General features: G+C 34.4%; 1 long non-coding RNA gene across 1 annotated transcript in view; it reads right to left on the bottom strand.

Moving 5' to 3' along the window:
• Positions 1 to 14,269: 14,269 nt before the first annotated feature.
• LOC111095396 overlaps positions 14,270 to 22,924 on the bottom strand; it is a 35,608-nt gene continuing 26,953 nt past the window's right edge. Inside the window, exons 4-5 of the long non-coding RNA XR_005356430.1 lie at positions 16,923 to 17,098; positions 14,270 to 14,356 (exon numbers count right to left, since the gene is read on the bottom strand). This is a non-coding gene — a long non-coding RNA (uncharacterized LOC111095396). The remainder of the gene's footprint in view (positions 14,357 to 16,922; positions 17,099 to 22,924) is intronic.

Here is a 22,924-nt window from a genome sequence, read left to right on the forward strand (position 1 = left end):
TGACCCTCTCTCTGTGTCTCTCATGAACAAATAAATAAAATCTTTAAAAAAATTATCTGTCTTATAACTGGAAGTTTGTATCCCTTGGCCAGCCTTTCCCTATTGTTTTCAATCACACAATAGTAATAAAATATACAGTAATATTCTGTTGTATGTTTTATGTCCTTTCCAAAATCTTGAAAGATAAAATAGCAACTTATGGCAGTCTTTTACAGTTTTCATGTTTTGATATCCAAATGTCTAAATAATAACCTTGAACATACATATAAGTGTTCAAGGATTCTTCTATTTAAGTGGACAACACAGCACTATTATGGTTAGAGAACATTAAAATTTTATTACTAAAAATGAAGATACCTGAGAATTGGCTCTATGGATTTTGCATCACATGTGTAAATGGACTGTGGTAGAGAGAAAGGACAACATAATTCATTTATTATGAGACTAATTCAAATATTTTTGGAGACCATGTCTTAGAAGTCTAAAATTTAATTTTGTAGGAATCATTTTGAGTATCTTATACCAATTAAAATAAAGTAGCACTATGATGTTTTTTCTTATTGCTGCACTGTATAGAGAAACTTATTTAAAAAAGAAAATTAAATACAATTCATATTCCAGTATTTTTCAAATCCCAAAATACATTTGAAAAAAAAATTAGAAGCAATATATTGAATTGACATATGCAGTTTGGTTATGCCAAAGATTTCTTTGGTGAGTTGATAAAAGTGTTAACCTTTCTCCTTCAACCTTTTGATTGGTAAAATAGGGTTATGTTATCACGTTGAACTTTTAGAGTTATAACTTTAAGAATAATCAATAATGGGAAGCCGGCAGTGCTTATGCCATTGCTATTTCAAAAATGATTGATGGAAAGGGCTGGCTCTAAAATACTAAGCTGTCTAGTTTTGCTCCATGACAAATAGCATCAACATGATTATATCTTGAATAAGAAAATAAAATTCCTCCCCAAAGCTTAAGGTCCGTGCTAAATAAAACACTGGGAGCCATTCAGTATTTTGTGTTCCTTAATGACCAAAATTCATAAAAGCAAAATTGATGAAAAAAGGGAAAAATGGCTATTTTAAAAATCAGATTCAATTTAAAAGGCTTTTTATCAAATATCCAGCTTTGAGCAACAAATATTCCCTACTTGGAGAGTTTGTCAAATATCTTGCTTTGTATTTGGCCACTGAAACATGAAAGTGCTTATGTTGGCATTAAAACTAAAGAAGATTAATTAAGTTGTATAAACTAATGTAAACATTCTATTGTCCAAGAAAATCAAATTTGGTTTAGTTTTATTTTCCCCAACTACTATGGTCTCCAAAATGCTTACTAGTTACAGATGTTTTATATAAATTAAAAACTGAGTAAGCTCCAATTAACTAATGATACATACCGCTCTTTTATTTTTAAAACAAGCTATCTACTTGAAGACCAGTCCATTTGTCTCATCTTTCTTTTATGAAGTCCAATAAAAACATAAGTAAAATTATATTTATGTTTTAGATACTAATGCTAGAAGTGTAATTGAAACAATCTGAAAACTCCTAAAGTGTCCTGCTAAATTGATTAAATTCTTATCACTATATAAGAGATTTTCTTTGATAAAATTTGTTTAAATATTAAATATTTTGCCATTTTTTATTGAGTTTTTTTTGTTGCTGTTGTTATTGAGTCTTAAAATTTTATTGCACATTCTGGATAAAATGTGTTTATCCAACATATGCTTTTAAAAAAAAAATTATTCGTGAGAGACATAGAGAGAGAGAGAGGCATAGACACAGGCAGAGGGAGAAGCAGGCTCCATGATGGGAGCCCAGTGTGGGACTCGATCCTGGGTCTCCAGGATCATGCCCTGGACTGAAGGTGGCCTAAACTGCTGAGCCACCCGGGCCGCCCCCAATATATGCTTTCTATTTTCCTTCAGTTTATTTTATTATTTTATTTTATTTTATTTTATTTTATTTTATTTTATTTTATTTTTATTTTTTATTTATTTTATATTTTATTTATTTATTTATAAAATATATTATTTATTTATTCCTGAGAGACACAGAGAGAAGCAGAGACATAGGCAGAGGGAGAAGCAGGTTCCTCATAGGGAGCCCGATGTGGGGCTGAATCCCCAGATGAGGATCACGCCCTGAGCCAAAGGCAGACCTCAACTGCTGAGCCACCCAGATGTCACTGGATGTTTTTTATTTAAATTTTTGTTTAGTAAATCTATATGGTAAATTGGCTTTGAGTGTAGAATTTAGTGATTCATCACTAACATATAATACCCAGTGCTCATCACAAGTGGCCTCCTTAGTATCCATCATCCATACCCTGCTGACCTCCCTCCATCAACCCTCAGTTTCTTCTCCGTAGTTGAGTCTCTTTTTTTTTCTTTTTTCAGATTTTATTTATTTATTCATAAAAGGCATACAGAGAGGGAGAGAGAGGCAGAGACACAGGCAGAGGGAGAAGCAGGCTCCATGCAGGGAGTGCAACTTGGGACTCGACCCCGGGTCTCCCGGATCACACCCTGGGCTGAAGACAGCGCTAAACTGCTGAGCCATTGGGGATGCCCATGTAGTTGAGTCTCTGATGGTTATTTCCTTTTCCCTCATTTTTCCCCCTTCCCAACTATGTTATTCTGTTTTGTTTCTTAAGTTCCACATATAAGTGAAATCATATGGTATTTGTCTTCCTCTGACTTATTTCACTTAGCTTAATATACTCTAACTCCCTCTACATTGCTGCAGATGGCAAGATTTCATTCTTTTTGATGGCTCACTAATATTCCATTAATCAGTTGTTGGACAGTTGGGATCTTTCCATACTTTGGCTATTGTTGATAATGCTGTTATAAACATCAGGGTGCATATGACCCTTCAAATCAATATTTTGCATCCTTTGGGTAAATACCTAATAGCACAATTGCCAGGTGGAAAGATAGTTATATTTTTATTTTATTTATTCATTCATTCATTCATTCATTCATTCATTCATTCATTCGAGACACAGAGAGAGAGAGAGAGAGAGGCAGAGACATAGGCAGAGGGAGAAGCAGGCTCCATGAAGGGACCCTGACATGGCACTGATCCCAGGACCCCAGGATCATGCCCTGGGCAAAAGGCAGGCACTAAACTGCTGAACCACCCAGGTACCCCTGGTAATTCTATTTTTAACTTTTTGAGAAAACCTGCTATTTTTCGGAGCAGCTGCACCAATTTGCATTCCTACCAACAGTGTTAGAGGATTCCCTTTTTCTCTGTATCCTCACCAACACTTGTTTCCTGTTTTGTTAGTTTTAGCCATTCTACAGGTATGATGTGGTATCTCATTGTGATTTTGATATGGAATTACCTGATTATGAGTGATGTTGAGCATCTTTTCGTGTATCTGTTAACCATCTGTATTTCTTCTTTGGGAAAATGTCTGTTCATGTCTTCTGCCCATTTCTTAACTGGATTATTTACTTTTTGGGTGTTGAGTTTGTTATTTATAGATTTTGGAGATAAACCCTTTATCAGATATGTCATTTATATCAGATACATATATATACACATATATGTATATATATTATGTCATAATATCTTCTTGCATTCTCAAAGTTGCCTTTTAGCTTTCTTGATTGTTTCTTTCATTGTGCAGAAGTTTTCTATCTTGACAAAGTCTCCGTTCATTTTTACTTTTGTTTCCATTGCGTCAGGAGACATGTCTCATAGAAGTTGCTATGGCCATTGTCAAAGAGGTTTCTACCTGTGTTCTTCTTTAGGATTTTAATGGTGCCCTGTCTAACATTTAGGTCTTTCACCCATTTTGAATTTATTTTTGCGGATGGTGTAAGGAAGTAGTCCAGGTTCGTTCTTCTGCACGTTGCTGTCCAGTTTTCTTGGCACTATTTGTTGAAGAGACTATCTCTTTTCCATTGGATGTTCTTTACTATTTTATGAAATATTACTTAACCATAGCATTCTGGAGCCATTTCTGGGCTTTTTATTCTGGTCCATTGATCTATGTATCTGTTTCTGTGTCAGTACCGTACTGTCTTGATCACAACAACTTTGTAACACAATTTGAAGTCCAGAATTGTGATGCCTCCAGCTTTGCTTCTCTTTTTCAATATTGTTTTGACTATTCAGGGTCTTTCACGGTCTCATACAAATTTTAGAATTACTTGCTTTATAGCTCTGTTTAAAATGTTGGTGATATTTCAATGGGGATTATATTTAATGTGTAGACTGCTTTGGGTAGTATCGACATTTTAACTATATTTGTTCTTCCAATCCGTGAGCATGGGACGTTTTTCCATTTCTTTGTGTCCTCTTCAATTTCTTCCATCACTATTCTAGTTTTTAGAGTACAGATATTTTAGTCCTTTGGTTAGGTTTGTTCCTAAGTATCTTATGGTTTCTGGTGCAATTGGAAATTGAATTAATTCCTCGATTTCTCTTTCAGTTGTTTCATTATTGGTGTATGGAAATGCCACAGATTTCTGCCATTGATTTTGTTTCTTGCCACTTCGCTGAATTTGTGTATCAGTTCTAGCAATTTTTGGTGGAGTCTCTGAGATTTTCTATATAAAGTATCATATCGTGTGTGAATAGTGAATTTGACTTTTTCCTTACCAATTTGGATGCTTTTAATTTCCTATTGCTGTCTGATTGCTGAGGTTAGGACTTTCAGTACTACGTTAAATAACAGTGGTCAGAGCGGACATCCTTGCTTTTTTTCCAGACCTTAGAGGAAAAGCTTTCAGTTTTTCCCCATTAAAGATGATATTAGCTTTTGGGCGTTTTGTATATGGCCTTTATGATGTTGAGGTACATTCCCTCTATCCCTACTTTGTTGAGGGCTTTTATTAAGAATAGATGCTGTTATTGTCAAATGTGTTGAGAGAAGCATATGGTTCTTATCTTTTCTTTTATTAATGTAATGTGTCACATTGATTTATGAATATTGAACCAAAACTGCAGCCCAGGAATAAATCCCACTTGATAGTGGTGAATAATTCCTTTAATGTATTGTTGGATTCAATTTGCTAGTAACTTGTTCAGAATTTTTCCATCCATGTTCATCAGGGATATTGGTCTGCAATTCTCCTTTTTAGCGAGGTCTTTGTCTGGTTTTGAAATCAAGGTAATGCTGGCCTCATAGAAGAAGTTTGAAAGTTTTTCCTCCATTTCTATTTTTTTGGAACAGTTTGAGAATAGAATTAACTCTTCTTTAAATGTCTGTTATAATTCCCCTGGGAAGCCATCTGGGCCTGGACTTTTGTTTGTTGGAAGAATTTTGATATTGATTCAATTTCTTTGCTGGTTATTGATCTGTTCAAATTTTCTATGTTTTCCTGTTTCAGTTTTGGTAATTGGTATGTTTCTAGGAATTTATCCATTTCTTTCAGATTGCCCAGTTTGTTGGCATATAATTTTTCATAATCCTCTCCTATAATTGTTTTTCTCTTATGTTCTTTTATTCATGATTTTATGTATTTGGGCCATTTTTCCTTTCTCTTTTCTTTTTGATAAGTCTGGCTGGGGGGTTTACAAATTTTGTTAATTCTTCCAAAGAACTGCTCTTAGTTTCATTGATCTATTCTATGTTTGTTATTGTTGTTGTTGTTTGTTTCTATATCATCTGTTTCTGCTCTAATCTTCATGATTTCTCTTCTTATTCTGGCTTTAAGCTTTATTTGCTATTCCTTTTCTATCTCCTTTAGGTGGAAGGTTGGTTGTGTATTTGAGACTTTTCTTGCTTCTTGAGGTAGGTGTCTTTCTATGTAGTTACCTCTTAGGACTGTCTTTGCTACATCACACAGGATTTGGACTGCCATGTTTTCATTTTCATTTGTTTCCATGTATTTTTAAATTTCTTGTTTATTTCCTGGTTAACTCATTCATTGTTTAGTAGGATGTTCTCTAACTTCCATGTATTCATGGTCTTTCCAAATTTTATCTTGTGGTTGATTTCAAGTGTCATAGCATTTTGGTCTGAAAATATGGTTTGTATGATCTCAATCTTTTGTACTTGGTGAAGATTGATTTGTGACCCAATATGTATGATCTACTCTGAGGAATGTTCTGTGTGCACTCAAAAAGAATGTGTATTCTGCTTCTTTAGGATGAAATGTTCTGAATATATCTATTATGTCCTTCTGGCCTAGTGTGTCATTCAAAGTCATTATTTCTTATTAATTTTCTGTTTACATGATCTGTCCATTGCTATAAATAGGGAGTTAAATTCCCCTACTATTATTGTATTATTATCAATGAGTTTCTTTATGTTTGTTGTGAACTGATTTATATATGTATGTGCTCCCAAGTTGGGGACATAAATATTTATAATTGTTAAATATTCTTGTTTGATGGACCCCTTGATTATGATATAGTGTCTTTCTTCATTTCCTGTTAAAGTCTGGCTTAAAATCTAGGTTGTCTGATATAAGTATGGCTACTCCATACTTCTTATGTCCATTAGCATGATAGATAGTTCTCCATCCTCTTACTTTCAATTTGGACGTGTTTTTTGGTCTAACATGCTTATAAACAGCATATAGATGGGTCTTGTTTGTTTTTTGTTTTTTGTTTTTGTTTTGTTTTGTTTTGTTTTACCCATTTTGATATTCTGTGTCTTTGGATTGCAGCATTTAGCTCGTTTACATACAGAGTAATTATTGGTAGGTAAGAATTTAGTGACATTGTATTACTTGTAAAGTCTCTGTTTCTGAAAAAAAAAAAAGTCTCTGTTTCTGGATATTTTCTCTGCTCCTTTCCAGTCTTTGTTGCTTTTGTTTCTTCTTTCCCACTGGAAGTTTCCCCTTTAAAATTTCTTGCAGAGTTCATTTAATGGTCACAAACATGTTTAGTTTTTATCTGTCTGGGAAACTCTATCTCTCCTTCTATACTGAATGACGATAACACTGGATAAAGTATTCTTGCTGCATATTTTTCCCCTTCAGCTTGTTAAATATACCATGCCAGTCTCTTTTGGCCTGCCAGGTTTCTGTGGATAGATCTGCTGCAAACCTGATCTGTTGTTCCTTGTAGGTTAGAGATTTATTTCCCCTGCTGCTTTCAGGAGTCTTTCCTTATCTCTAAATTTTGCAAAACTTTCTATTATATGCTCTGGTGATAGCTGGCTTTTGTTCAATTTGATGAGAGTTCTCGGTGCTTCCTGGATTTGGATGATTGTTTCCTTCCCCAGATGAGGGAGACTTTTAGCTATGATTCACTGAAATAAACCTTCTGACCCCTTTTCCCTCTCTTCTTCTTCTGGGACTCCTATGATACCAATGTTATCACACTTTGTGGAGTCACTGTGTTCCCTAAGTCTACATTTGTGACCCAATACTTTTTTTTTCTACTCTTCTTTTCAGCTTCATTATTTTCCATAATTTTATCTTCTATACCACTGATTCTTTCCTCTGCTTCATCCATCTTCATTGTTATTGCAACCATCAATTTTGTATTTCTGTTATAACAATTTTTATTTAAACCTGACTAGTTTTTAGTTCTTTTATCTCTGCAGTTAGGGATTCTCTAGTGTCTTCTATGCTTTTCTCAAGCCCAGCTAGTATCCTTATGATTGTTATTTTAAAATCTGCTTCAGGCATCATTCTTATATCTGTTTTCATTAAATCCCTGGTTGTATGCCTCCCTGTTCTTTCTTTTGAGGTGAATTCCTCTGTCTTGGCATTTTGTTTAGGTCACTATTGTGTGTGTGTATGTGTGTGTGTGTGTGTGTGTTAGGAAAGCCTGTTATATTCCTGCTTCTGAAAGTAATGGCTATACTAAGAAGACATCCTGTTCTGTCTTGGGCTTGGTGCTTCAGGAAGTGTTTCAGAGTGTGTGCTCTTCTGTTGTGTCTTGGCTGTCCTTTCCCTCAGGTCAGTCCTCTGCAGAGTTTCTCCTTGCCTGCAGTGCAGAGTGTTCAGCTTTTTGTCCATTGTCTGACAAGTTTTAACCAAGTCTGTTTTGGTCTGCTTGTTAAAAGAGGCTAGATCCTATTTCCCCTAGAGCTGAAGCTTTGCAGCATTCTGTGATCAGTGTACTTGGTGTACTAGTGGGGTTGGTGCTGGTCTTCTGGGGAAGGAGCCTGATGCACTGGGTCTCAGGCCTACTTGCCCTAGTAAAGATGCACCTGTAGGGTACAGTAGGGGAGGAAAGTAGTGTTAGCAGCTCCAACCTCCACTGAGGATGCTGTGGTGCCCATTGATGCTGGTTAGTGCTAATGAGTGGGGGAGAAAATGGCCTTGCCCATTGTTTCCTCCCAAAAGCAGGGAGTTTGTGCCTGCTACTCTTCCAGAAACCTTACAGAAGAGTAAAAAGTCTCCTCTCTTCTGTCCCTGGCTTTTGTCAGATTCCTGCCTTCACTCTGTCTGTGTCTGAGCTGTCTGCCAGGGGGCACAGTACTACTGTGTTTTATCTCAGGCATGTGGCTGGGTTTCAAAACTCCAAATTTTAGGGATCCAACACAGCACAGGCCCACTCTGATTCTCTGGGGGAGGGTCTTGCCATGCTGTGGCTGGTGCCAGTTAGTCCCAGAAAAACCATCACACAACCACTCACTGGTTCACAGTTTATGGTAAAGCACAGCAACAAGCCAGCACCAAGGTTTGCAACCTTTAGCAAGTGTCTCTGTTCCTATGCTAAGGAACAGGGCAGCACATTGATGCCTGCCAGCTTTTTTGACCCTAGAGAGGCTGTGTACCTTATCCCCAGTCCCCTCCAAGAAGGGGAACTGTCTTTTCCAGTGTGACCCAGGGGATACTCAGAGCATGCTGTTCCTTCCAGGGCCTCTGCTCTCCTCCTTACAGGAGCTATGCCCCCAGGCTTCACCCAATGGTGATATAATCTTCTAATACTTCAAAATTTCAGCTCTCTGCCTATAAAAACTTGTGACAATCAGCCACTCTAGTTTTCCCAGACAACGGTTTTGGGGAAATGTTTCTCTTGTGCAATATGCTGCACAACACTTTCTCTCTGTTTCTCTATCTCTCTTTCTCATCTCTCGGAGATCAAGATTCCTTTCCTTCCTCAGCATCTGTGATTCTCCTTTCACTGGAATCATGTTTCCACACCTCCTATCTTCCATGATGTAGCTCCTTCTCTCCCTCTAGTTCTGCAGTTTGTTCTCTCAAAATTCAGATTTCTTGGGTATTCTGAATGATTTGACATTTATCTAGGTATTTTTGAAAGACAATGCAAAACTAGGGTCCTCCTACTGCTCTGCCATCTTAACTCCACTATCCCCAATGTCTGGCTTTTTCATTTTTCTAACCTTTTGACATGGTCCTTCAAACTATCTTAATATTTATTTATTTATTTATTTATTTATTTATTTATTTATTTATTTATGTATTTATTGAAAGACAGATTGTACCTTTGGTGTCATAGCTAAGAAATCTCCCCATAATCCAAGATCACGAAGATTTTCTCTGTTTATTTTCTAGAAGTTTTGTAGCGCTAGGTTTTAACATTTAAGTGGTTAACTCATCTTCAATTAACTTTGTATATAGTGTGAAGTATGGATTAAAAATCATATTTTTGCAATAATTATTCAATTGTTTGACCATTATTTGTTGAAAAGACAAGCCTTGCTCATTGAATTGCTGGTTTACTTTTGACAAAAACCAGTGTCAACTGCTTACGGGAAGTCTGAAATAGACTCATGTGCGTGTTTCTGAGCACTCTATTCCACTGATCTATTTGCTTATCTTGACATCAATATCACACTGTTTTGACTACTGTAGCTTCATAATATGTCTAAAAATTAGGTTGTGTTACTCCTTTAACTTTGTTCTATTTCAAAATTATTTGATTATTTTAGAGATTTTAATTTCTGTGTGTTGGCTGCTTCTAAGTTTTAGAATCAGCTTTTCAATTTCTACAAAAATGCCTTTTGGGATTTTGACTGAGAAATCTACCTATAGATAAATCTGGAGAGTATTGACATCTTAATAAGGTTTAGTCTTCAAATCTATGAAAAAGCTTTTCCCTACTTATTCTAATATTTCTCCTCAATGTTTTATAGTTTTCAGTATGTAGATCATTCACATTCATAAACATGTTTTGCCAGATTTATCCCTAAGTGTTTCATAGTTTTGATGCTATTGTAAATACTTTAAAATTCAATTTTAAGAATTTAATTATTATAAAAATAGGAAATAAGCTTGATTCTATGTATTTCCTGGAAGATAATGCCAGAATGTGTTTATATAGGATATTAGAGCAAGAAATAAAATGATTTTAGACACAGATATTGTGGGAGAAGAGATATATTTTCCTCTACCCTCTGAATTCTGAGCTGAGCCCCTTTTATAATGTTAGATTAACAAGAGAAAACCAAACAGAAGTTTAACATGTATACCTGATGTATGCATGGGAGATACCCAGAAAAAGGAAGTCCCGAGGTGGTGTAGAATTCAGGATTAAACACCATCTTAATAAGAAAAAGGGAGGAGTTGCATAGGCCTCTTAGGGGAGAGTGAATGCTTTTTAGGAAAGATGAATGGGTCCATAGAAGACTGGATAAAAGATGTAACAGCTGTGACAAAAATTGTGTGCATATCGTGTCACTACTAGTCTCCTGTCCTGTGATAAGAATTTGTGAAACTCCAGGGAATTTATGACAACTGAGTTCCTGGTGGGGATCTGTCTTAAGGCAAATAAGGGGAGTTTAGAGAAAGTCTCTCCCTGTATTTGCTGTTTTTAAACTGCCTATACTTCAATATAAACACTATACCAAAGTGGCATATTTTGCTACTCTTCAATTTTTGTGTACCAAAATTTAGCCTGAACTGGAACGCAGTTGGGCATGTGAATAGTCAGTTACATAAAGTAGAAAAGCTGCACTGAGGGTGGGTAGGCACTAATGAGTTGTCACATTAACAAAACTAAACTCATCTATAGTAGCCTTAATACTGAAAGATGAGTACGCCAACAATAGGAATTGAAAAATAGAGAAGATGGGACTGTGGTCAAATGTAAAGTGAAAACAAAATTATTGAAGACAGAAGAAATTATGTAAAACATGGATGTATGTGGGCAGAGTCTGAAAAGAAATTTGTGGAAAAATGGAAGTTACTTCACTTAGAATATAGACATATATGATGTGGTTATTTTTCTTAGTTTTTAGGTGTAATGAATTTTATTATAGTAGGTTTATAATAATGACAAAAATAATGATAATATTGTAAAAGTTGGTTGTTTAAATATCTTTACATGGTAGGAATGTTCACTTAGGAGGAAAATTTCTGATTATGTTTATGTGAAACAATAATTCTTCTGAAAACTGGATTACTTTACATAATTCTACTTTCATTGGATACATATCATGTATTCAGAATCAAAAAGTAAAGTCCATGACTAGAGAGGGAAAAAAAACAACTATTAACAGTATCAGTATCAAAATGATATTCTTAAGCATATTAAACATCCTCAAATTCTTTTCCCTAAAAGATGACTTCTCAATCCCAAATTTATTTAGAGCCATGGATACCTGAGTAAATTTTAGTAATTTTAGGTTCTATTTCTGACCTTGATTTTCACTTTTAACTTCATTTATTCAAAATAATATTTGAAGGCTCAATTTTTAAAAACCCAAATAGATAAAAATCTTGAACAGCTTTGGGATAAATATTCTACAATTTTAAATGCATAGGATTTGCAATATTAGTATATTAAAATAATAATGCCATAAAATCGGTGATATTATATTTTATAAGGAAAACACAATGTATTAGATGCTATTTAGCTAAGATTAAAGGTAACATAAACTTAACGTGAAACAAGGGGATCCCTGGGTGGCTTAGCGGTTTAGCGCCTTCCTTTGGTCCAGGACGCGATCCTGAAGTCTTGGGATCGAGGCCCACCTCAGGCTCCCTGCATGAAGCCCGCTTCTCCCTCTGCCTGTGTCTCTGCCTCTCTCTCTATGTCTATCGTGAATAAATTAATAAAATCTTAAAAAAAAAACACTTAACAATGAAACAGTGGGAATGTCAAATGATAAATATATGAAATGTATATAAATTTTAATGTCATTCTATAAACTTTTTTTTTCTTTCGTATTTCAGTTAGTATGAAATAAATTGATGAGAAAGAGAAAGAGCATTTTAAAGTAAAATTAAAAGAGTAAAATATACTTAAAACATGCTGTTATGTACAAAATTTTCAGTAACCATTTTGCCAAGACTGAGAGCAAAATGATCAATGATTAAAGATAGATGTGAAAATATTCAGAATTTTTATATTCAGCCAAGAAAAAAGTGAGAGTTGATTTTTTGTGTCTATTATATTTCAAGAGTGCTACAAATAGTAAAAATAAAGAAAGAAAAAAAAAGAGAAAGAAAGAAAGGAGAAAAGAAGAATTTTAAGAAATACAGTAAAATACAGAATTTTTTTCTTATTGCTAGAATGCTTGGAAGTTATAACCAAAGAGCTCTTGACCTCAAGAGCACCTCTATCTTTTATGAGAGCAAAAATATCTCAAGTGGCACAGTGCTTCTTTTTCCATCCCTGGTTTCATTAATTTAGATATACAGTAAATGTTCTTTTTCAGTGTTCTTGTTTGGTCAAGTCAGAAGAGACAGTAATAGCTGTAGGATTGCAGGTAAAATGATGAAGGATTGGTGAAAGTCAGGTACATTGGTGTCTGTCAGTGGAGATGAATCAGGATACAGTAGTCTTTTGCTTTAATTTTTTTTTCAAAAAAAGAATTTTATCCTTGAAGCAACTACTTTCTCCTCCTTACTATTGATCTTATTCATTGTTAATGTATAATCACAGCTCAGGAAATTCTAGAAACCAAGTTTACATTTCAAACATTTTTAGTTAAATGTACCTGGCATATTTTTCAACGGGAAAATTCTTGTGCCTTTCCAAAATTGACAAAAATTTGGGAATGCATTATTAGGAAGTATATATTTTCATGCAAAAAATTAGGTAGATACCCAACCACAATTAACCTATTAATTTTAAGTAAGAAAATAGCAAGTGGAATAAACCTCCAAATTTTACTTTTAGCTTAACTGGCTAAATAACAAAAAGGACTTTTTATTTCCTTTCACTACTCTACAATTCTGCTATCATTCTCTTTATTTTGTTTTCTTAGCCCTAATACAAGAAAGAGATATAAAACTAATCTAAGTTTCTAACCTCTTATCAAAGTATATAAAATCTCTCAAAATTAACAGCCAGATTGTGTTCTAATTAATCAACTAGAAAGGACATTCTGATTTTTGTTTTCCAAAATAAATCACTTTGAGAATATATACAACACAAAACAGTTTCTAAGTGATTTGTTCCTTAAAGAAGTATTTTTTTATACTTTGTCACTGATTTACAGTTTTCTTTGCATATAAATTTTTTATCAGCTTCGTGGATAAATGATGATTAAAAATTGCATATATTGGGGCACCTGGTGGCTCAATGGTTTAGCTCAGGTCATGTTCCTGGGGTCCTGGGATCAAGTCCCATATTAGGTTCCCATAGGGAGTCTGCTTCTCCCTCTGCCTATGTCTCTGCCTTTCTCCCTGTGTCTCTCATGAATAAATAAATACATAAATCTTTTAAAATATGCATATATTTTAAAATATAACAGTACGGTGTACAACTTGATGATTTGATATACCTATACACTGTGAAACATTTGCCACTATAAAGCTAATTAACATGTCCATCATCTCACATAGTTACTATTTTTCTTTTTTCTTTGTGTGTCTGTGTATGTAATAATACTTAAGATCTATTATCTCAGCAAATTTCATGCATACCATAAACCATTGTTAATTATAGCCACATAGTTGTACATCAAATATCCAGAACTTATTTTTCTTCCATAACCAAAACATTGTGATTTTGCTTACTTTTTAATCTTTCAAGAATTTTTCACTGTTTCTGAAGCCAGTGGAGTAAGATAACTATATGAAATGGGGATTTTAATACTGATATCAAGCTTCATAGGTTTGTTATGTGCTAAAGATTTAGCATACAGTGGTTTTTATTAAAAGTCAAACTACATAAAAAGTGAGAAGAGATTAATAGTTAACCACCCTGATAAAAACTCTATCTCTGGCTTTATCTTACTTAAAGATAAAGTTCTAAAGAGTCAATTAAATCATCTCATGTTTTACTTTAAAATTTGAAATTTTCCAAGTGCATGATGGTAGTAATCTTTTGACATAAAGAAGGAACAGTACTTTTTCTGAGAGCTGTTTCTAAAAGGTATAAACCAATTCTTACTCAGAAGAGTAAATTATTTGACTAATTGTGAAATGCTCTGTTCCTGTGAAATTGTGTTAATTAGTAATTACTTTTACCAATCTTATGCCATCTTAACTCCAAAACACTGAAGTAGATTGAATCTAAAAAAAAAAAAAAATGAATTGAATGAGAATGTACTCACCACTCATTTTAACTCTATTGAACTTGGAGAATTGATTTATGGCAATTCTGAGCAATTGCCCAATTTAAGGGAAATTATTTCAGATCGTGTTCATTGTAATTTTAAAGTTACTGTCTTTCCTAGAGGTTACTATATCATTGATAACTGAGATTTTTCTCAGAGCTGTTCCATTGCAAATAAACAATTTGAGCTTCACTTTATTATTTATAATTCAATGATGTCAGGAACAATGAAAGAGATATTCATCTACTTGGCAGATTTCATAGAAACATGCATTTATGAAATACTGATTTTATATCTGCACTGCATAATGGCAATATGTACTCAAGAATAACCTGTTTGGAAGACTATTGTATTATAATCTCAGTTCTCTGGGGAGTTATTTAATCAAAATAGCTCTGCTTAAGTGCACTACAAGAGGAGACATGAAAAAAATGTCAAAGGATCAAGGAGAGACAAAGGACTAGAAATTGTAATACTAAAAGTAATTTAGTGCCTTGAGGAATGGTAATTTATTTTTTTCTAAAACTTGAGGTGGGAAAAGCTCAGATAAGTCAGAAATATCAGAGTTACAACTGAGATCTCAGTGAATGGTAAAATAAGTTCTCATACCCATGAACAACTAAACACCTAGATAAAATGTGTTAAATCAAAATGGAAATGTAAGTCACACTGTGCTCCTTAATAATCAGTGTCAGTGAAACACTAATTAGTACCATATGATTATAAGCAACCATATTGGATCTTATTCCTCTATCTTTTTAACTCTTCTTTGTACAGCATAACTTCAAGTAGGCTTTCCAGTTACTTTATGACTTAAATTGTGGTACTGTTCATGATTTTCAACAATGAGTTAAACAGCATAATGCCTTTGCATAATAAATCAAGTATTAAGATATACACTCTTACCTTACTGTGGAAATATATGTTAATTATTCTATTAATAAGTACTATGTGTTTAACAAATATGCCTAATTACTTTAAACTTTGATTATTGAGCTTAAAACAATATTGGAGGCATAGAATGTTATAGTTTTCTCTTATTTATTTTTATATGCAAATTCATCATTGCCTCTCTCTACTGTAAAGGCATCTTATCAAAATTTCCTAAAAAAAAAAAAAATTTCCTCCAATCTATGATTTCAAGGTTCTCCTCTTGTAATTTCCTCCTGTAATCTAGTACCAATGTTTCTCCTCCTTGTTGTTAAAGTCAACACCTTGGTATTATACAGTTATTTATATTATCATTTTAATCTTTTTAAAGCATTCTATTTTACAGCACATACCCGCACATGATCATCTTTGTAAAATCTGTTGTCTACCTCAAAGTAACCAAAGATAACTTGATTACTTTAGCATATTATACACACACACACACACACACACACACACACACCTTTTTTTTAATTAGAGAGAGAGAATGCACAAGTGAGAAGAAGGGACAGAGAGAAAGAGAGAGAGAGTCTTGAGCAGACTCCACACTCAGCATGGAGCCAAAGGCAGGGCTTAATCTCATGACTCTGAGATCATGACCTGACCTGGAATCAAGAATCAGACACTTAAACTGACTGAGCCACTCAGGTGCCCAGTGAACAACATATCCCTACTAATACCTCAGGCAACTGCTAGTAGTAGGTGGGTTCTGGGGATCCCTGGGTGGCGCAGCGGTTTGGCGCCTGCCTTTGGCCCAGGGCGCGATCCTGGAGACCCGGGATCGAATCCCACGTCGGGCTACCGGTGCATGGAGCCTGCTTCTCCCTCTGCCTATGTCTCTGCCTCTCTCTCTCTCTGTGTGTGTGACTATCATGAATAAATAAAAAAAAAAAATTAAAACATAAATTCTGAATAGAATTTGTCTCTGTATTTCTGGCAGGTCTCTTTTGCCTGGTCTTCAAAATATTGCTTGCTTCAATACATCCCATCATTGCCCTGGTTTCAAGAGCTACTTACCTTACATGTCAATCAGTGTGTAGCCACTTATTCAAGCAAACATGATTCAAAACTTACCTCTGAATGACTATCCTACTACCATGGATGGCCATTTTTATGACAAAATCCACTTAGCATTGGTCTAACTCCCTTCTAGATACGCTTTCATATTTCAGTGTTTTACGAAAGACTTACCATTCCATGTAATTCAAAATGATTTCAAATGGTAGTGATAATAATATTAATAATGGATACCATTTTTGAACAATTACTAATTTTCAGACCAATTTCCATTATTAATTTCCAGTTGCTAAGTGCTCTGTATGAATTATCTTTTTTTTTCAGTGAATTATTTTATTTAATGCAGCAACACTAAGAGGTGAGGATAACTCTATTCATTTTTGACAGATCCCATACAACTGGGATCTCAATCATGTCTTAGGATATGAGAGCTGTCAGCCTCCAGTAATAAATAAGAGTTCAGCTCAAAGGTTACTCTCGAGGAGAGGTGTTCCCCAACCACCATATACAAATACTATCTCTGCCATTATAACAACCTCTTTTCTTTTGGCAAATGGTAGATAAAATTTACCTACCTGTGGCCAAGCCATTGAAATATGACTGGATTTTCTCTTTATCATTTCTGAGTAAGAGAGTTTAAGAATGAGTGTGTGGTTTGCTTAACCCTCATTTCCTTGCTACATTGGCAGCAATGTTTATGATGGTTCAGGATCCACCAGCTCCTGAAGTGAGAAGACATAAACAGGAACCCCTAGCAAATGCAACAAATAAAATGTTATTATAGCTACTATGGTATTGGGTTTATTTTTCAAATAACTGAGGCTGATTATACTCCATTAATTCACGTATTCATTTTTTAACAACCATTTTTGAACACCTGCTTTGTACTAGAAACTGATTCAAACACTAAGAGAATTACAGTGAACAAACAAAAACCCATGCTTTTTGAAGCTTATTTTCAGAAAAAAAAGAGACAGCTAATAAAGAAAAACAAACACAATATTTTTTTAAAGTTGTCTATTAATGGTGATAAAATATTACAGAAAGAAGAATGAAATTATAATAGGGAGTGATGGGGATTAGACTGGGTAGTCAAGGAGTGAGGATCTGATACAATGATATTTGACCAAAGAGTTGAAAGATAAAAGGAAACTTGGTACACAGGTATTTGAAAAAGGAACATTTTGGTGAAAAGTAACAACCTTATGCCACTCTGGAATAGTAAGTAGGCTTAACATAGTAGGTGCAGAGCAACGGAGGCAGTGCAATGAAAGATGAACCATAGAATCACAGGGGGACAGAGGAAGACTTAACTGTGAACAATTCATGATTGTTGAACAAATGAAAGAACAATCTCCAAAATAACAAATTTCCAAATGTTCCACTTCATTCTGCCATGAACCAAAAGAAAAACTTACAGTTGAACTCATCAGGTCCATATCAAATAAATACAGATGCTATGAATATGCATTTGCATTGGCTTGGTAGTTATATTCTTAGTGGCTCAAAATCTTGGTGAAAAAAAAATAGTGATATCTATAAATATGTTTTTCTTTAGTTATAACTTAACCACTGATAATAAAGCACTATTGAGTAGAATGGTATACCAGATAGCTTCTGGAAAATATTTTTATAAAAATTGTCCTAGAAGAAGAATGAGATTATCGATAATTATTTTGCACAAATAATCCATGACTATTTTGAAAAGTAGCCAGCTGTGCTTTGAAATATATCTTTTATGAATCTTAACATCTTTGTTTCAATTACCTAATATTGGGCAACAAATCATACAAAAAGCTTACTGTACTATTTGGTCACCATATGTGAATCAGCAATTTGGGCTGAAGTTCACTGAGTTTCTTTATTTACTTATAGAAGAGTTGTTGGAAGGAATGGCTCCTGATTTTTCACATGCCCTCCTCTAGATGCTAGACTAGTTCTTTTTATATTATAGATGCATTCAGTTGCCTATGAGAGACAATTCTGCATGAATCCCTCATATTTCTGTGGCTGGTTTAAAAATGTTTGTATAAGGAAATATAAGGTAGTACTTTGCTATCAGATATTTTCTTATGTTATAGAGTAACAAATACCATGTCTTCTTTGGAACAAAATTTGGGTAAATTTCTTAGCGGCACATTATGAAATCCAGGGTTTTCTAATCTCAGGGTTTCAAAGCTGGACACCAGTTAGCTGTGTGCTCAGAATTCACCACGGCCCATTTTGAATCATCCCTACAGAGCTTAGGGGACAAGAAAGATTAATGAAAGCATGAAGTTCAAGTTGCCTGTTATTCCAGAAGTTACAAACTGTAAAATCATTTGGTATGGTTGTATTCCCAGTGACTAAATTTGTGCAAATGTGATGAGTCCACCTAGCACCTGCTAAGCAGCTTTTGGACTACTTGATTGCAAGGCTTCCCAAATAGTAGACTTGAAAGTCTGGTAAAGTCTGGTAAAGTGTGGTAAAAATATAAAAATGTGCATAAATCATAAATATATACAGCTTGATGAATTTTCATAAATTACCAACAGCCTTGTCACTAGACCCTAGATCAAGAAAAACAAATTACCAGCATTCTCATAACCCCCTTATGCCACCACCTTGTCATTACATATTTCCAAAACATGAAGGATAATTTTTCGTTTTTGAACTTTATATAAATGGAAACATAGATATGTGTTCTTTTGTGCTTTCTTTTTTTTTTTTTTTTAATTTATTTATGATAGTCACACAGAGCGAGAGAGAGGCAGAGACATAGGCAGAGGGAGAAGCAGGCTCCATGCACCGGGAGCCCGACGTGGGATTCGATCCCGGGTCTCCAGGATCGCGCCCTGGGCCAAAGGCAGGCGCCAAACCGCTGCGCCACCCAGGGATCCCTCTTTTGTGCTTTCTGACTTTGTTCCACATATGTTTGTGAGAATCATCTATGTTGTGACTCAATGTAATTTCTCTGGACAGAATGCCACTATATGAGAAAACACTATCTAAAAGTTAGATTTTTTACAAACACATATTTGAAATTTAGAATACACTAATAAATAATTTATATCAGATAAGAACCACACTTAAAATTAGAAAAAAATATTTATAATCAAATATTTTAAAATTATTGTTTCTCCAAACTTATGAGATGATGCTAACTTGTTACTGTATGAGAATTTAAACATACTTATATATAAGAAAAGAAAAATAGCAACAAATTAAGTACTAGGCATCGAAATTGTTAATTAGTTAACTATTACTAAAATAACTCCAGAAAACCATAGAAAGGAAATAATAAAAACTAGACTAGAAATAAACAAAACAGATACACACATAGAATTATAAAGATTCTCAGAAATAAGTTTTTTTCTTCAATGATTAGTATGCAGAGAATACCTACCAAAATTAGTAAAAACAAAAAAAATTACAAAAATATCCTGTATTCTACATCCTTCCCTGTAGCAATTTTTTTTTTTAAATCTCAGTTCAAGTTTAATAGAAACAACAAAAGATCAAAAGTGATGCCCTGCTACTATACACATCAGTTGGCCTGCCCCATAGCACAGCTCAGGCCATTTTCTCCAGAGGAAGAAAGGCTGGCCTCCTCAACCCCTTCAGGAAAGGGCTGTTCTGTCCTATACCACATCTGCACGGAGTCTAAAATCTTGTGTTTTAAGCATGATTATAGTACAAAAAAAGAGTTTGTTTTCATGGATGCCCACTATAGCCTGGCCTTAAAATGGTGCTCACTTCTGCTTATAGAAATACTCTTTGCTCTTCTGAACATCAGGCTTTCATAATATTGTAGTTGTGAAAGAATTGGATCTTCTCTTCTGAAACTGTGAAGTTGGGCTGGCTTTGTGATTTGCTATGGTCAGGAGAGTATGGAACAGTTGACAATATTCCATTTCCAAACTAGGGGTCCAGGGATCTTGTGTTCTTATGTGCTTTATCTTGCTTCTCTGACTTCACTTGGAGGACAAGTAAATGAAAGCTAGCCTTCTAGACAATAGGAGACAAACTGGGGAAGAGCTGAGGTGTCTTCATTGAGGCCCCAAACAAGTGAAAGTCCAGCCAAGAAAACAAAACAACAAAACAAAACAAAACAAAACAAAACAAAACAAAACAAAACAATTATTGGTTTCTTTAGGTGAGTGACTGCTAATCACAGATGTGCACCTGGATATCTCTAGGCCCTCTGAGACCAGGTAATCTCCCAGTCAACCCATTAATGCGTGAGCTTAAAAGAATAAGCTTAAAAAAACTTATTGTTTTAAGCATATGTGTTTTGTGGTCGTTGGTTACAAAACATTATTGTATCAACAAATAACCATATAAAGTCCATTATAATAGCATACTATTTGATAAGCAATGAAAAAATCTCTTCTTAATTTTAATACCTAGGTTGATATAAATAGCACCAATAAGATTTGCAAAAATAAAATAATTCATGAATATATTTATTTTAAAAAATAAGATGAAAAGATAGATGTTCAACTTAACTCAGGTTAAATTTTAAAAAGTTGTGATATCTGCAGTTAGCAGTTAAGAATGTTTATGGAGATCTATTGTAGTTTAACTTACAATAAAAAATACTGAGCAATAATAATGACACTTTTGGAATTCATTGCTGGGATACATAATTGTTATATATATGAAATATTTAACATCTCGAATAGCTAAAAGGAGTTTAAGAAATGGTATCTTTGTGGGCTGAAGTAGTCAATAGGTACCAACCCCCTGACCCCCCAAAAAAACAAATGGTGTCTTCACAGCTCTTTCTAAACATGTAGTTAGCTGGCAGACCAAAAAGATTTCAAGATCTCAAGAAACTAAATTTTAGATGGCAAAAAATAGGCAGGTAGAAATATGACTGCCTTTACCACTAAAATCAAAATTTAACATATGGCATGAAAATATAATTGACAGCACCTATGAATAGAATTTAAAGATAAATTTACAAAAGAGACCAATCTATTAAGCAAGGTTTTCACTGGTGAGAATATGTCAAGGAAATAAAGATTAGATTCATAGATTAACAGATTATTTTATGCTCCTGAACAAAATATGGATATTCTCATTTGCAAATCTTGGCCAGGTTTTCTAGGATCAGGACAAAGCTCTTCTCCACTGGTCTTGACAAATACTAGTAAGAATTTATTTACCAATCTCCAGTTTTTCCTCAACCTAACACAGGCTACAATTGCTTCTTTTCAGGTGAGCAGGAACAAAACTGAAAATCATACGATTGCTGTTGTTTTGATTATATTCCAGAAATTACTTTCTTTAAAGTATATTATTTCTGGGATTAAAAGAGAAAGTTGGATACATTTCTGGCAAAGATCACATATGTATGTCTGTGATATACATATGTATATGTATGCCTCACTATGCCTCACTACACCTGCTTTTCTTTATTTGAAAATTAGAGTATTTGGTGGGACCATGCAAGTTTGTTATAAGCATATATGAGAAAATGTATGTGAATAGGTTGGCACAATATCTGGCAAATAGTAAACAATGACAAACAGTTATTTATTATGAATCATTCCTGAAGGAGAAGCATTTCTGGATATAGTATATCCTGGTTAGTAGATGTTGCTTTTTAATAATTTTTTGTTTTATCTATTTTTTAGCAGATTTATTTATTGATTTTAGAGAGTGAGCATGAGCAGAAAGGGCGAGGGAGAGAGAATTCCAAGCAGACTGCGCTAAGCTCAGAGCTCAACATGGAGCTCAGTCTCACAACCCTGAGATCATAAGGTGAGCTGAAGCCAAGAGCCAGAGGTCCAACTGATTGTGTCTGCCAGGTACCCCATATAAGCTTTTGTTTAAAAGATGACTTATTCTTATCTTCACTTCTCTGATCCTTAGCAGGGTTCTGAATCATTTCCTATACAAAAATTACATTTTCTACTTCATCAAAAGAGAACTAAATCAAACTGTGTTGCTAGATTCAATTAATCAACAAATACTTACTGTGTATTTAATGCATCATAGCACTCTATCAAAGATTACTCAGATCTTGGGGATCAAAATCATATTAATTTTTCAGACTCTTTAACAGTTATCCACCCCAGTATGCTCTTGATGAACAGCACAACCATAATTTTATTCAAGGCTGATCTAAGATGCGACCTTTCCATGTCTTCCGTGCTCACTCCAGGCCCACGTTATCCCCTACTCAAGTGAATTCTCACAACAGCTTATCTATGCCACCATTATAATACATACATCTCATTTGCTATGTGTGCGATGGTCTCTAAAAGAATTGTTTGGTCTGTTGTTCAAAATATATGATGAGAGATTGTGGAGAAAATATGGCCTCTGCAATTTACTAGTACAAGCTTATAAAAGGAAAAAAAATAAGAGCAAAAGAAATCATTTTATTCACTTCAAGTAAGAAACTAATGGAGTGCTAAATACACTAATGAGAAATACTGGGAAGTAATAACAATCTGTATCACCAAGGTGAAGATATCTTCTTGGAAAACAAAACAGAGGTAAATAACAAAACACCACTAGGTGTCACTGGGGAAGGGAAGGAGAAGAAACAAAGAAGTTTAAGGAAAAGTTAAGTTGAAGCCTTACC

Source organism: Canis lupus, chromosome 3 (assembly GCF_011100685.1).
Source record: "Canis lupus familiaris isolate Mischka breed German Shepherd chromosome 3, alternate assembly UU_Cfam_GSD_1.0, whole genome shotgun sequence".
Taxonomy (NCBI): Eukaryota; Metazoa; Chordata; class Mammalia; order Carnivora; family Canidae; genus Canis; species Canis lupus.